This window comes from Coregonus clupeaformis, chromosome 9 (assembly GCF_020615455.1).
Source record: "Coregonus clupeaformis isolate EN_2021a chromosome 9, ASM2061545v1, whole genome shotgun sequence".
NCBI lineage: Eukaryota > Metazoa > Chordata > Actinopteri > Salmoniformes > Salmonidae > Coregonus > Coregonus clupeaformis.
This window is the reverse complement of record NC_059200.1, coordinates 23,232,960-23,250,520: the sequence shown is the minus strand read 5'-3', so window position 1 is coordinate 23,250,520 and position 17,561 is coordinate 23,232,960.

Below are 17,561 nucleotides of genomic sequence, written 5' to 3'. Positions count from 1 at the left end.
TGCATGGTGTTTTGTTGCAGGTTTAGTTTTTTGGTTATTAATTGTCAAGCTTTAAAAACCGAAGCCAGACTGCAACATTTTAGTAGCCTAGCTAGGACTGTGGCATGTGTCTGTACACTTTCCCTCTGCTGTGCGCTGTAAACGGGACACAGGAAAGCATCGCAATTGAAGTTAAATTCACAGATGCTGGTACATCAGACTGTAATTTCATAAAGTAGATGACTCAACTGTTGACTCATTTATACTCACTTGTGTGTCCTATTCGGCCCGCGGGCCTTGTGTTTGACACTTGTGCGCTAGTCTATTAGCCACGTTATGATTGACTTGTGATCATTGCCCTTGCTAGTTTGATTGAATACCTGGGATAGGATAAAGTAGTCCTTCTACCCCCCCCCCCCCAAAAAAAAAAAACATTGTAAAGTGGTTATCCCAATGGCTATAAGGTGAATGAACCAATTTGTAAGTCGCTCTGGATAAGAGTGTCTGCTAAATGACGTAAATGTAATTGTATTGACATTCCCAGTCTTAGTTACAGTCGTCCGTTTTTGTTCAAAATATTGAGTCATTGAAACTGAAACAGTGCATCCCGAATGGGTGGAGGCATTAAACAATGTACCAGGTCAGCTGTGATTTACAACCTGATAGCAATATTTTTTGTACTACCAAGAAATGTATTTGTGAATTATATTAATTATGCATTGAACTGCATCCATCTATTCTTCCAACAATACCTTACTGTACGTCATGGAATATTTTAGTAAAATAGAACCTATTTTTAAAACCTCTTGAAGTTGGTTTTGAAGCATAAACTGGAAATTTGATATTTTTGACTGATCATTGTCTGTTTGTTTCAAATCTGCAAAGTAGTTAAAACGCTGTCACGACACATGATATGTAAACGGTTTTGTCATGTGGCTCCCTGTAACAGCAGATTTGTTACGTAATGATTGCAGGGAACAGAAAAATGTCAAAAGGTGAACACTGTGTGCAAATTTGAGAAAAACTTTTATATATATATATATATTAGGGCTCTGATAAGAGAGGATTTGAACTAACATTTGTCTCGGTGGCTCTTAAGGGTTAACAGTTCAGGGATGTCTCTTCCACATCCAAAATCATAACTCTCCCTCGCTCAAATAACTTTTCCCCAGTCTTACTGTATTCCACGTTGCAGCTAGTGGCCAACCCAGCAAAACGTCCTTCCAAATGTCCCACACGTATTTCCACAGGTGCATATATCCAAAGGTGAGTATTTCCCAAAGGTAAGTATCTCCAAATCCTTATATTCCTCATGGAAGTGGACGTGCAGCACTCTTGTCCTCCAGAGAGCCCAGGTTGGAGACTGTGTCTCTTCACTTCCCCAAACCTTCAGCTCATCAGCTCCTCATTTGTTTCAGCTGCGTGGGAAGATTGGCCATAGAGGGGTGGAGTTCCCGACCATACCAGCAGATGGAGCCATAGCTGTCTGGGTCTGCAGCCACCTCAGGGGGATGTAACGTCCCTCCAGGACACAGCCTCTCGTGACATCACAATCCCCCTCCTCGGGACCGACGTCCTCGTCGGGTAAAGGCAGCGAAGAAGGCATCACGCCGGGAGAGGGCGTCCGCATTGCCGTGGTGCTTGCCAGCCTGCTCTCTCTTCAACTCCTCCACCTCTAGGACCAGGGACTCAGCCTCCTGTTGTCTCTCCTTGAGTTTCTTACTGAACGCATCAGCCTTGGTTTTAGCAGAGTTTAGCTTCTGTTGAGCAGCTTTCAGTTCCTTCTCTCTCTCTGCCTCCGCATTCTTCATCTTGTTCTCCAACACCTTGTACTTCTCCTCTGCCTTCTTCTGGACCTCCTTACTACTGCGCAGGGTCTCCTCACACTCCTCGATGGTCCTGCGCAGCCTCTCCAGCTCCTCCTGTTGCTTATGGAAGGAGCTCTGTTGGAGTTTAGCCTGGAGGATATCTAACTCTTCTGTCTTCATGTCTAACTGTTGCTTTAACAAACGATACCTCTCAGCGGTCCCCTTCAGACCAGACAGTTCTTTGTCCAGATTCTGTAGCTCCGTCTCTGTGTCGGTCTGGGCACCTGCCATCCCTATCAGAGCCCGGGCGGGAGTGAGTAATTCGGAGGATTGCACCGGAGCCTTCCCAGGATGAGTCTTGCCTCTCCGTTTCCGAGGTACTCGGGTTATCCTCTCCCTGAGACTCTCTCCAGAGTGGGTAAAGGCTGGGCAGTCTCGTCCAATTAGGACAGGGACGGGGAGGGAATCAACCACCCCCGCCGTCGTGTGTATGGTTCCCCGTGTGCTGGTCATTGTAAGTTCAGTAATGAGGTATTCTCTGGTGTCCCCATGGACACAGGAAACTGGGAGGACTTTCCCCGGGGTCAGACACGTTGGGCCCACCAAATCCCCTTACGCACCAGGGTGGCCCGGCTACCAGAATCCAGTAAGGCCTCCACATCATGGTGATTCACAGTTACCGGGCAGGTGGGGGGTCGATCTGGGCCGCCATCTACGACTCCCAAGAGCGAGGCAAAACGGTGTGTGGGTGCTGAGCTGGAGGACTCCGCAGTGGGCATAGGTTCATCGGCTGGTTTCCCACACTGCCAGGAGATATGTCCCATCTCCCCACACCGGTAACACTGTCGAGTTTCCCCCTCCTGGTGTACTCTTCTTGGACCCGCCTGGTTTCTGGCTCCCCCTGGAGCCGGGATAAGTCCTGACGTGGCTGGGTTCGAGACCTTGGGGTCCTTTGGACGGGTTCTTCCCATTTGTGGTGGGGCCGCCCTCCTGGGGTCTTTTCGGGAAGCATTCAGCATCTCCGCTGTGGCCTGGTACTTTTCCACAGCTTCCACGGTCAGATCAGCCGTGGTCAAGGCCTGTTGACTGATGAACCGTTTTGCCTCATAAGGCAGGGGCGCGTGAGGTAACGATCCACCACAACGGCCTCCACCACCGCCGCTGCTGTATTCCTCTGCGGATCCAGCCATTTCCTTGCGATTCGGACAAGTTCATGCATCTGCGCCCGAGGAGGTTGGTCTGGTTGGAAGGTCCAACTGTGAAAGCGCTGGGCCATACCAAACCTTGTGAGTCCATATCTGCTGAGGATCTCAGACTTCAGGGCATCATAGTCGGTAACCTGGTCAGGGCCCAGGTCCCGGACAGCATTCAGCGCTTCCCCGGGTTAGGAAGGGGGCTAACAGACCAACCCACTGTTGCTTGGGCCAGGCTTCCCTAGTGGCCGTGGCCTCAAATGCATGCAGGTATGCCTCAATGTCATCGGTAGCTCCCATCTTAGATATAAAGTCACTTGCCTTTATTGGGCGGGTATTTTGGACCACCCTCTGTCTCTGCAACTGCAATTCCTCTGCCTTCAGAAGGTTGGCTTTCTTTTGCTCCTCCAAGAGAGCCACGTTTGCTTGCATCTGGGCTTGCTGGCCAGCAACAAGGGCTTTCAATATGTCCTCCATTTCAGTCGGCGGGGAGCCTACGGCCAACTTGGAAAACTGGGTGATCAAACCTTCGGTATCCTCCTCTGACATGCACTATTAAGCTTTGAATTAACATAGAAAATAGACCTGAAGTAACTTGTATACTTGTTGATTTGATTGATTTTCATTTATTATTTTGCCATACTGATCATCCTCCAACTCAAAAACCAGATGCTAATGTTGCTAGATGTGCTTAAAACATAACATTAACAGTTGCGGTATACAGTGCATTCTGAAAGTATTCAGACCCGTTTACTTTTTCCACATTTTGTTAAGTTACAGCCTTATTCTCAAAATGGATTCAATTGTTTTTTTCCCGCATCAATCTACACACAATACCCCATAATGACAAAGCAAAAACAGTATTTTAGAAATTTGTGCAAATTAAAATTAAAAACTGAAATATCACTTACATAAGTATTCAGACCCTTTACTCAGTACTTTGTTGAATAACTTTTGGTAGCGATTACAGCCTCAAGTCTTCTTGTTTTGGCTATGTACTTAGGGCCGTTGTCCTGTTGGAAGATTAACCTTCACCCCAGTCTGAGGTCCTGAGCGCTCTGAAGCAGGTTTTCATCAAGGATCTCTCTGTACTTTGCTTCGTTCATCTTTCCCTCGATCCTCACTAGTCTCCCAGTCCCTGCCACTGAAAAACATCCCCACAGCATGATGCTGCCACCACCATACTTCACCGTAGGGATGGTGCCAGGTTTCCTCCAGATGTGACACTTGGCATTCAGGCCAAAGAGTTGAATCTTGGTATCATCAGACCAGAGGTGAACGGATGATCTCCGCATGTGTGGTTCCCACCGTGAAGCATGGAGGAGGAGGTTTGATGGTGTGGGGGTGCTTTGCTGATGAGACTGTCATTGATTTATTTAGAATTCAAGGCACACTTAACCAGCATGGATACCACAAGCATTCTGCATCTGGTTTGCGCTTAGTCGGACTTTCATTTGTTTTTCAACAGGAAGATGACCCAAAAAGGAGAGTGATGGAGTGCTGCATCAGATGACCTGGCCTCCACAATCACCCGGCCTCAACCCAATTGACATTATTTTTTGGGTCCTGTGCAGTTGTAAACAAGGCAACAGTAAACATGTCATCCCCCACAAATGATGCAGTTTCATCAAGTTGGGGGAGAGGGGGGCGCACTGCATCATTTGTGGGGGATGACATGTTTACTGTTGCCTTGTTTACAACTGCACAGGACCCAAAAAATAATCCACTCTGATAAAGATTGGATCTCCTCATCAAGCTTGGAGCTCAGCAGCTCATTGGACAGCATGCGCTTTGACATCATCATAGCATGATGGTGATACTGGGAGTCCATAAAGGTCTTGCTGCAGTGGTGTTCTTGGCACAAACTCCAGGACTCACGCCAATCCTTCAGACATCGACCACTGTTATGGACATTCTCACCTGGGACCTTCCAAGATTCTGTCCAACCTGGCAAGAAGGCTTCGGGATGTACTCTTTCTGTAATCGTCTTGTTCTCAGTGTGCTGCTTGGGTAAAGGCGTTGAAGTCTTCCTAGCATCCTTCCACCCTGGAAGGTTGACTTTATCATCCAAAGGCTTAGTCTTCAGTAGTTTGTTACTTGGTTCATGACTGTACATGGGCCATTCCTGCTCCCACGCCTCTGGTTGCGGCTTCAGAGTCTTGAAGGACTGCCCATTCAATGAGAGCTTTGTCTTTAAAAGCCCTCCACCATTTCTCCTCAGATTGGCCTTCATGCTGGAACATATTATTAAGATACTTCCAGGACTCATTCCATTCTGTGTCAAAGCTGTATAACATCGACTTTCTATCTTGAGGTTTGTTGTGTTCAGTGGCTGCTTGCTGTGACCCTACCCCACCTTGGTATGTGGGCTTCAGGCTCTTCCATGACTCATTCCAACCTGCCTGGGAGAGATTGTATTTGGGTGGCTGAGGAGGTGATAGTTTGCTGGCTTGGGGCTGCTGAGTGGGTCCATTCTTGGGCTTCTCTTGTTTTGGCCCTGGTTTTGGAGCTGACTTGGGTGGTGTGGGCTCATTTTCTGCCAGCTGGTCTGCTGGTCCATGTTTCTTGACAGGTGGAGGGGTTTTGGGCCTGGCAACTTTAACAACCCTTGGTATAGCTTGCACCTTAAACTTCTCCTCCAAATGCTATTCTCATCGATATCAATGTCATCAGTCACCCAGGTCTGTCCTTCGGTTTGTTGTCCGTTGCCGTGCCATTTCTGACTGCCAAGCAATAATTCCACTCTTGAAAAAGCCTATGGAGCACACAAGACAATGGCAAGTTAGAATTTTAATTTTTATTTGAATCGCACATGGATTTTTTACTATTCATGGGTTCATGTTAGTTTTGGACTGTTGCCTGACTGAGCATTCTACTCAGTGCATCATCAATGAGCGCTGATGAAGATTTCATCAAAAGTGCATTACAGTGGCTTGGAAATACAATGACATTCAAAAGGAGGCAAATAATTAGTAGGAAAAACTAATTTTGATGTCTCCAGATTGACTTTAGATGCAGTATAACATTAGCTAGCTAGCTAAGATTGAGAGGAGGCCACCGGATTTTAGCTAACGTTAGCTAACGTTAACTGTGCTAGCTAATGACAACATTGCCATCTGTCTAAAGTATTTTTACGACATGATAATGATGGCAAAGTTGTTTCCTACTAAATATTTGTCATCGTATTTTCAGAAACTATAGTGTAATTTAGACTAAACAGTAGTTAGCCTCCGTCCAGAATGACTGTGCTTATCACCACTTTAGGGCACCACTATGGCGCCGCCAGTAGAGGGCGGCTTGAGAACATTCATAACAATGGCATGATGCGACCGAGTGACAGAGGTGCAACCTAGCAATAGGTGTGATTTGAAGAAAGAAAAGCACTGGGTTACAATTGAATGCCAGCCCTTAAATGAACTCATGAGAGGGAAAGGAATCTCCCAGAAAATCAAGAGCACTCTGAATAGAAGATCAGAACAATTACATCAGGAGGTAATATGTTGCTGTATGAAGAGATGAAAAATAATCTTCTCAAAGTTTTCGAGGGAAATGAGAGAGAGTGCATGCATCAAACAGACCCACAACCACCCCTCCCCTCTCACAGTGTAGTCATCAGAAGGGACCCTACTGGAATTGTAGACCTGTGCTCTGCGGTGTGACAAGCCATCAAGAGCACATAAAAAACCCTCACAAATAGATACCTGTGGCCTCCATCTAAATCAGCCATCTACACCCCCAAAGCTCCTCACTTTGCAGCCCTTCTTAGAAAAACAGGATTCGTTTGTAGAAAAAACTCTCATAGCCGTTTGATTATAAGATGCTGAGGGATAGGAGGAAGTCAGAAATTCACAATTTTTCTTTCATTTTTTTCATTTCTTTCACTCTTTTTATGAGAAATCAGAGAGGTTCTGAACATTTATTTAGAATACTGTAAATTATGGTTGATCACTTCAAAGGTCACCATATTGTGTGTGTGTGTGTGTGTGTGTGTCTTTGTTTGTCGCTCTGGATAAGAGCGTCTGCTAAATGACTAAAATGTAAATGTAAATGTTTTGTTCATATAGTAGGTCTATATTTGTTGGTGCATGTTAGTCTTTTTAAATTCAGATTACATCTTACCCATTCAGTGCACTCTTTTCCTGCCTCCGCTGCTCTTGTTGTTCCATATCACTGAACTTCCTGGCTCTGTTCTCCCATCTGTCTCGGAGGTCGTTGTTGTCATACACGGTATCTTCATTGTCCCTGTGTGACATGATGCCACCTCCTGACAGAAAAAACACATGACATGGATGGAACATGTCAGTATTGTGCAGACACTGGCATGCAAGTGTAAAGTCACACTCCGGCATGTCTACTGCTGCTATTTGTGGTACAGCAACAACAGCTGTTCAATTAACACTTTTAAAAAAAGACCACTTTTTCACAATTTAGTTACAGTACTGTTTTAGCTCCCTATTTAAGATTGTACATTTGGTGCACAGAATAATTGAACATGCTCACTCAGATTATTTCCCCAAAGTTGTTTTGAAGCACATCTATCGTCATCCATTTACCTGGTGTAGTGTATTAAGATTATGACTATTCTAGTGGAACCTGGGGGGGATGTTTATTTTAGTTCCAAAAGAGCCGTTTTTAGGGTGACGCCCCAGGGGAGACAGGTGATTGGACAGCAGAGGGAGCAACCCATATTTTTGCATATCTTATAAGTATAGGCTAGACAAAGAAGGGGTTAGAACAGACAGATTATCTTTGGACACTGTTCTCCAGCCCTGCAGGGTCTGTAAACTTATGCTGACATCTTGTGATATAAATAAAACTTATAATCAAAGTACAGCCTAAGCGGACTCTTTGTTTGACAGCAATAATTACCAGCATTGACGCGATACTACACTGGAGCACAGAGCCTATAGTTATCAATTTAGTTAATGCAGAAAATATAAATATGACATTACATTTCCCATGCAATAAACAGTAATATAATAACCTAATCACTTCCCACATGACTGCCAGTCAAAATCAAACAACTGGTCCCTATACCCCATTCCAGTATACATATCCGCATATCAATGCATGGATCCAAACTGGCTTACCTGTCCTGGCTGCAGTCTACCACTGAGGCTCAGTCAAGATTTGGCTGCTGTTGGTCTGATTGTTCTTCCACTGTGTGTTTACAGTGGTAGCTCTGTGCATGACATATATATATACTGTATCCTGTCGAGAGGGCGATACAGGACATTATGACCGTCCTTCATGCTTTAGGGCTATTTTTATTAATGTGATGGCTAACATGTCCATGTCGTATGTAAAGAGCACAGAGTTACACTGTAGGGTGATCCCTGGGAAGGCCATTATTTGCGTGTCTCATTACTGTACAGTGTGTGATTGGAAGGAAGAGGTAACAATTTATAAATAATAGTCATATCCATAATATCCTAATACAGAAAGCTATTGGGAATAAAGAACATAATGAATTGTGCCTGGTCATTGTCAGTTGTGGTCCTCTGTAGCTCAACTGGTAGAGCACGGCGCTTGTAACGCCAAGGTAGTGGGTTCGATCCCCGGGACCACCCATACACAAAAATGTATGCACGCATGACTGTAAGTCGCATTGGATAAAAGCGTCTGCTAAATGGCATATTATTATTATAAGCTTCTGAAATGTCCAGAACACAGTAAGTGGTGAGTGTACAGCTTTGCAGAGGACTTTCTCCTCTTTCTCTCTCTCTCTCTCTCTCCCTCTCCTCTGGCAAGCCCTGTCACAGATGATCGGATGTGTGGCCCCAGCTGCTGTGTATTACCCCCCTTTTACTGATACTGTGAATAAGACTGGCTGGATGTGGTTCTCTGACAGCAACCAGCTCAAATTGGCTTCAAGAAAACATCCAGTATTCTGGTGTTTGGGTGTCGGGAGGACCTCAAGCACCAGGCCGGGTATTATTGAACAGGCAAGTCTCTACGGGGCACTGAGGGGGTCGGTCGGGTCCCCTTGTCTGAGGGAGCCCAAAATGTGGTGCCATCATTACCGGCCTTCCCGCCACTCGTCTCACAGCGGTGTGTGTGTGTGTGTGTGTGTGTGTGCGTGCATGTGTGTCGCTCAGAGGGAGATACTGGGAGAGGAGAACACATAGATATTAAACATATGACCGCAATGGGAAAGATCCGAAGACCTGCATGCAACTTTGTTGTTGTTTAGTTTGTTGATGAGAGTAGGGTGCTTTTACATTTGGCAGTACACTAGTCCTGTAGACCTGTCTTGATGGAATGCAGGGGTTTCCAAATGTTTTTGGCCCGAACCCATTTTGAAAAAAAAAACTGGGGCTATGACAGTCTATTACAAATCAGTCTGACATCTGAAGGAAGTATGGTTTGAAGTGAATAAAATCTATCAGAAAGGTATTGGGAAGTTCAGAAGACCATCAATGTAAAGTTAGCTATGAACTGTACAGTCGTGGTCAAACGTTTTGAGAATGACACAAATATTAATTTTCACAAAGTCTGCTACCTCAGTTTTTATGATGGCAATTTGCATATACTCCAGAATGGTATGAAGAGTGTTCAGATGAATTGCAATTAATTGCAAAGTCCCTCTTTGCCATGAAAATGAACTTAATCCCCAAAAAACATGTCCACTGCACTTCAGCCCTGCCACAAAAGGACCAGCTGACATCATGTCAGTGATTCTCTCGTTAACACAGGTGAGAGTGTTGACGAGGACAAGGCTGGAGATCACTCTGTCATGCTGATTGAGTTAGAATAACAGACTGGAAGCTTTAAAAGGAGGGTGGTGCTTGAAATCATTGTTCTTCCTCTGTTAACCATGGTTTACCTGCAAGGAAACACGTGCCGTCATCATTGCTTTGCACAAAAAAGGGCTTCACAGGCAAGGATATTGCTGCTAGTAAGATTGCACCTAAATCAACCATTTATCGGATCATCAAGAACTTCAAAGAGAGAGGTTCAATTGTTGTGAAGAAGGCTTCAGGGCGCCCAAGAAAGTCCAGCAAGCGCCAGGACCGTCTCCTAAAATTGATTCAGCTGCAGGATCAGGGCACCACCAGTGCAGAGCTTGCTCAGGAATGGCAGCAGGCAGGTGTGAGTGCATCTGCTCGCACTGTGAGGCGAAGACTTTTGGAGGATGGCCTGGTGTCAAGAAGGGCAGCGAGGAAGGCACTTCTCTCCAGGAAAAACATCAGGGACAGACTGATATTCTGCAAAAGGTACAGGGATTGGACTGCTGAGGACTGGGGTAAAGTCATTTTCTCTGATGAATCCCCTTTCCGATTGTTTGGGGCATCTGGAAAAAAGCTTGTCTGGAAAAGACAAGGTGAGCGCTACCATCAGTCATTTGTCATGCCAACAGTAAAGCATCCTGAGACCATTCATGTGTGGGGTTGCTTCTCAGCCAAGGGAGTGGGCTCACTCACAATTTTGCCAAAGAACAAAGCCATGAATAAAGAATGGTACCAACACATCCTCCGAGAGCAACTTCTCCCAACCATCCAAGAACAGTTTGGTGACGAACAATGCCATTTCCAGCATGATGGAGCACCTTGCCATAATGCAAAAGTGATAACTAAGTGGCTTGGGGAACAAAACATCGAAATCTTGGGTCCATGGCCAGGAAACTCCCCAGACCTTAATCCCATTGAGAATTTGTGGTCAATCCTCAAGAGGCGGGTGGACAAACAAAAACCCACAAATTCTGACAAACTCCAAGCATTGATTATGCAAGAATGGGCTGCCATCAGTCAGGATGTGGCCCAGAAGTTAATTGACAGCATGCCGGGGCGGATTGAAGAGGTCTTGAAAAAGAACGGTCAACACTGCAAATATTGACTCTTTGCATAAACGTAATGTAATTGTCAATAAAAGCCTTTGACACTTATGGAATGCTTGTAATTATACTTCAGTATACCATAGTAACATCTGACAAAAATATCTAAAAACACTGAAGCAGCAAACTTTGTGAAGACCAATACTTGTGTCATTCTCAAAACTTTTGACCACGACTGTATATGGTATGAGGTTTATTCCCGGAAGAGTCTGCCAAGGTCAGAGCATTCTGTTCATGTTTTAGGCATTTAGATATTAGGTATACATGTCCATTCAACAGGTGTCATGGCCGAACATATGACTATTTTCAGTGCTCATGAATGCAACCCCATATTCCACTTAACGCTGTGTGTCAGACATTCAAACACTCGCACATGCAATCAATATATAGAACATGGTGTGCATACAGCAATGGACACAGGCAAGAAACCTTAAAATAATGACATGGTCACACATATGTCATTGGCAAGTTTACAATTCATGTGCATAGGTAGCACTTTATAATAACACCTTGTAATAAATCATTTATAATGGATGAGTAAATAGTTAAATCGTCATGTATTAATCATTACTCCCACATTTGTAAATGTTAGTAAGTTATTTATTCACACATTTATAAACAACTTTTAAAGTATGTAATAATAAGATCATTCATAAGTCCCGGTGTCAGGATAACGTGACTAAGCGGGCAGCTGAAATCAGCGAGAGGGCTACATTTTTGGCAGTTCTTGCATTGGAATTATATAGAATTCTGCTTATATAATCACGCTATACCACAATAAACATAAAGTTCAAATGACGAGACTCCAAGATCATTGAGTGATTTTGAAATCTGTAGCCTATCTCTGCTGAACTGTATCAGCAAAATGGACAGCGCCCTACAGCAAGGCCGTTTTGGTAATGAATATAGGATACAAGATACACTACATGACCAAAACTATGTGGACACCTGCTCGTCGAACATCTCATTCCAAAATCATGGGCATTAATATGGAGTTGGTCCCCCCTTTGCTGCTATAACAGCCTCCACTCTTCTGGGAAGGTTTTCCACTAAATGTTGGAACATTGCTGCGGGACTTACATTTTTGTCATTTAGCAGACGCTATTATCCAGAGCAACTTACAGTTAGTGAGTGCATACATTTTCATACTGGCCCCCCGTGGGAATCGAAACCCACAACCCTGGCATTGCAAGCGCCATGCTCTACCAACTGAGCTACAGGAGGACTTGCTTCCATTCAGCCACAAGAGCATTAGTGAGGTCGGGCACTGATGTTGGGCGATTAGGCCTGGCTCGCAGTCGGCGCTCCAATTCATTTCAAAGGTGTTCGATAGGTTTGAGGTCAGGGCTCTGTGCAGGCCAGTCAAGTTCTTCCACACCGATCTCGACAAACCATTTCTGTATGGACCTCGCTTTGTGCATGGGGGCATTTTCATGCTGAAACTGGAAAGGGCCTTCCCCAAACTGTTACCACAAAGTCGGAAGCACAGAATCGTCTAGAATGACATTGTATGCTGTAGCGTTAACATTTCCCTTCACTGGAACTAAGGGGCCTAGCCTGAACCATGATAAACAGCCCCAGAACATTATTCCTCCTCCACCAAACTTTACAGTTGGCACTATGCATTTGGGCAGGTAGGGTTCTCCTGGCATCCGCCAAACATAGATTAGTCCGTCGGACTGACAGATCGTGAAGCGTGATTCATCACTCCAGAGAACGTATTTCCACTGATCCAGAGTCCAATGGCGGCGAGCTTTACACCACTCCAGCCGACACTTGGCATTGCGCATGGTGATCTTAGGCTTGTGTGTGGCTGCTCGGCCATGGAAACCCATTTCATGAAGCTCCCAACGAACAGTTCTTGTGCTGACGTTGCTTCCAGAGGCAGTTTGAAACTCAGCAGTGAGTGTGCAACCGAGGACAGACAATTGTTACGCGCTACGCGCTTCAGCACTCGGTGGTCCCATTCTGTGAGCTTGTGTGGCCTACCACTTCGTGGCTGAGCCGTTGTTGCTCCTAGACATTTCCACTTCAAAATAACAGTACTTACAGTTGACAGGGGCAGCTCTAGCAGGGCAGAAATTTGATGAACTGACTTGTTGAAAAGGTGGCATTCTATGACGGTGCCACGTTGAAAGTCACTGAGTTCTTCAGTAAGGCCATTCTACTGCCAATGTTTGTCTATGGATATTGCATGGCTGTGTCAGCAAACGGGTTTGGCTGAAATAGTTGAATCCACTCATTTGAAGGGGTGTCCACATACTTTGTATATATAGTGTAGATAGGGTAATTCACCTAGTACAAACAGCCTATGTGAATGCAGCCGTATACACAGCTGTGTTACCAAAATAATGCAAACTAAATGCTGAAAGTAGTAGCCTAGTTATTCATTCATGCAAACAAAAATACTGAATAGCAGTTTGGCTTAGAATACTGACACAACTGCAAATGCGAATGAATGAATGAATGAATGCGAACAGAACAAAACAGTTGTACCAAGTAGTAGGCCTAGTAAACACAATATCAGATCCATAAAGGCATGACACAATCTATATTTAGGTTAGTTACATTAACAGTAAACCAATGCAGTAAACAAAAGGTGAATGGAGATCCAAATAAACAAAACATAGCCTACAGCCTACTACAGTGAGATGCAGCCATGCACAGCTGTCTTGCCAAATCAATAGGTCCGCTTCAAACATGGAAAACCATGACGCTCGCTCAGCAACACGTTGTGATATGGCACAATACACTTCTGTGAATGAAATTCGACCCACGTAATCAATTAAGCAATGCCAGCCTACCATAAAGACGTCCAATACCTACAGTTCCATTTTAAGCAACGAAAATCAATAGGCTACCAAGAAAACAATGTAGCCTATCTATTTCTATGATGAAAGTCTGAAGTTTACATACACATTAGCCAAATACATTTAAAAGCAGTTTTTCACAATTCCTGACATTTAATCCTAGTAATAATTCCCTATCTTAGGTCAGTTAGGATCATCAATGTGAAATGTCAGAATAATAGTAGAGAGAATGATTTATTTCAGCTTTTATTTTTTTCATCACATTCCCAGTGGGTCAGAAGTTTACATACACTCAATTAGTATTTGGTAGCATTGCCTTTAAATTGTTTAACTTTGGTCAAACATTTCGGGTAGCCTTCCACAAGCTTCCCACAATAAGTTGGGTGAATTTTGGCCCATTCCTACTGACAGAGCTGGTGTAACTGAGTCAGGTTTGTAGGCCTCCTTGCTCGCACACGCTTTTTCAGTTCTGCCCACAAATGTTCAATAGGATTGAGGTCAGGGCTTTGTGATGGCCACTCCAATACCTTCACGTTGTTGTCCTTAAGCCATTTTGCCACAACTTTGGAAGTGTTCTTGGGGTCATTGTCCATTTGGAAGACCCATTTGCGACCAAGCTTTAACTTCCTGACTGATGTCTTGAGATGTTGCTTCAATATATCCACATCATTTCCCCTTTCTCATGATGCCATCTATTTTGTGAAGTGCACCAGTCCCTCCTGCAGCAAAGCACCCCCACAGCATGATGCTGCCACCCCCGTGCTTCATGGTGGGGATGGTGTTCTTCGGCTTGCAAACGACCCCCTTTTCCCTCCAAACATAACGATGGTCATTATGGCCAAACAGTTCTATTTTTGTTTCATCAGACCAGAGGACATTTCTCCAAAAAGTACGATCTTTGTCCCCATGTACAGTTGCAAACCGTAGTCTGGCTTTTTTATGGCGGTTTTGGAGCAGTGGCTTCTTCCTTGCTGAGCGGCCTTTCAGGTTATGTCAATATAGGACTCGTTTTACTGTGGATATAGATACTTTTTTACCTGTTTCCTCCAGCATCTTCACAAGGTCCTTTTCTGTTGTTCTGGGATTGATTTGCACTTTTCGCACCAAAGTAAGTTCATCTCTAGGAGACAGAACGCGTCTCCTTCCTGAGCGGTATGACGGCTGCGTGGTCCCATGGTGTTTATACTTGCCTACTATTGTTTGTACAGATGAACGTGGTATCTTCAGGCGTTTGAAAATTGCTCCCAATGATGTACCAGACTTGTGGAGGTCTACAAAAACAATTCTGAGGTCTTGGCTGATTTCTTTTGATTTTCCCATGATGTCAAGCAAAGGGGCACTGAGTTTGAAGGTAGGCCTTGAAATAGATCCACAGGTACACCTCCAATTGACTCAAATTATGTCAATTAGCCTATCAAAAGCTTCTAAAGCCATGACATCATTTTCTGGAATTTTCCAAGCTGTTTAAAGGCACAGTCAACTTAGTGTATGTAAACTTCTGACCCACTGGAATTGTGATACAGTGAATTATAAGTGAAATAATCTGTCTGTAAACAATTGTTGGAAAAATTACTTGTGTCATGCACAAAGTAGATGTCCTAACCGACTTGCCAAAACTATAGTTTGTTAACAAGAAATGTGTGGAGTGGTTGAAAAACGAGTTTTAATGACTCCAACCTAAGTGTATGTAAACTTCCGACTTCAACTGTATGTAGCTATACCCAGGGGCAACATTTGGGTTCTTGCATTGGAATTATATTGAATTTTGCATATATCACGCTATAACACAATAAACATAAAAGTTTAAAAAATGCTTTTGACCAAGAAGTGACAGGTTCAATGGCACAAAATCTCGCTGCGCTCTGTCAGCACCATGGACAGCCCTATCACTAAAGCAAGATTTCAATCTTGCCTTTTCAAAAGAGTTGCAGCTTCCTTGATGCTCTGTGGAACTTCCGGAGTAATCGATTATTCCATTCTTCCCGAAATCTTCTCGTAAGATCCCCCTAAAATGCCAAATGGATTAGTTGAGCTTTCCTTGGGTGTAGCATGCCTCTCCTGTGCTGACTGAACACGTTTTTCAAAGTGGATGGAAAATTAGTTAATGCATGTAGCTGTGGACGCCCCAAAAGTCAGTCCATGTTTCAGTGCAGTAAGCACGGTCGGCATAGCGGGGAGAGGTCCAGAGAATCATTGCAGGATATCAAGTGTGGTCTATTTGTCCTCATTGGAGCCAGAGTGGGCGATTTCTCAGTCTGCAAAAACTGGCAAGCGACACTAAACTCAGCTTCCACCAAATCTGTTTTGCTTAAATCCAGCAGTGCTTTCACCTTTTTCCACATCTGGAAAGCCATGGCTCAATGGGTCTGTCACGGAGACCGCCGAGGCTGCTCCTCCTCCTTGCTCGGGCAGGCTTCGGCGTTCGTCGTCCCCGGAGTACTAGCAACTACCGCTTGATGTTTTCGATGTTTGTTTGGTTATGTCTAGTTGGTGCACCTGTCTCAGTATTCTGTCTTGATTATGTCTCCTATAAGTTCCCCTGTGTTAGGTTTGCATTTTGTGTGTTATTGTCGCCTGTCGTGTATGTATAGGTTCTGTGACCTTGGCTTTTGTGGGTTTTACGCACTCGCGTATTTTGTTACGCCTCTTGTGTTTTTGGAGGCTGTTAATTTGTGTGTACCTAGTGAGGTATTAGTAAAGTCGTCTTGACTATTCCTCTGTGTCCTGCGCTTGACTCCACCACCGCATCCACATCAGACCTTGACAGAATAACACACCACCTATGGAGTCAGCAGGAGCAGCAGCGGCGGTGACCGAGTCACTGGAGGAGCGGGTCAGCAGCCAGGACGCCATGATCCACCGACTCGGCGCCGCCATGCAAGAAGTCATGAACACCCTGCGCCGATTGGAGAGAGGAGGCTTGCCCACACCTCCTCCTACCGTACCACCACCATCGGCCAGCCCCATCATACCAGCGGGGTGGAATGAGAGGGCCCTCATCGACCACTTTCGGTGCAGCCTGCAAAAGGACGTTCGACGAGAATTGGCCTGCAGGGACACCAATTTAACCTTCGACCAGTTGGTGGACATGTCAATCCGTCTGGATACCCTGCTGGCTACCCGCGGACGTCCGGAGTTGGGGCCGTCCATTCCATACCCCAGCACCTCCGAGCTGAGCCCTATGGAGCTAGAGAGAGGAGGAGAGAGATCTGGAGGGAGGCCGTCCCCTGCACCAACTGTGGCCGTAGAGGACACACTGCGGTTCGGTGCTGGGGAGGGTCTCCAGGGGATCGAGGCAACAGGTCACGCACTGGGGAGTCATTCCAGGTGAGTAGGCGCCCAACTCACCCAGAGCTCTCTGTTGGTCACATGTGTATACCTGTAGTATTCCCCCACGTTGCATCTCATCCCCAGCATAAGGCGCTAGTCGATTCAGGCGCAGCTGGGAATTTTATTGATCGTAATTTTTGTGTTAAGTTAGGGATTCCCCTCCGACCAGTAGATGTGCCTTTCCCGATTCATGCCTTAGATAGCCGTCCGTTGGGATCTGGGTTGATTAGGGAGGTCACAGCGCCACTAAAGATGAAGGCGCAGGAGGGTCATGAGGAGATCATTCAGTTATATCTGATCGACTCTCCTGCGTATCCCGTGGTGCTGGGGCTTCCTTGGTTAATCGCCCATGACCCCACCATTTCGTGGCAACAGAGGGCTCTCAAGGAGTGGTCTGCCCAGTGTGTTGGGCGATGTCTAGGTGTTTCCGTAGGGGCGACCACTGTGGAGAGTCCGAACCAATTGCCCGCACTGCACATTCCTCCTGAGTATGATGATTTGGCACTAGTGTTTAGCAAGACTAGGGCGACGCGATTGCCACCTCATAGACAAGGGGATTGTGCGATAGACCTCCAGGCAGGTGCTGCACTTCCGCGTAGTCATGTGT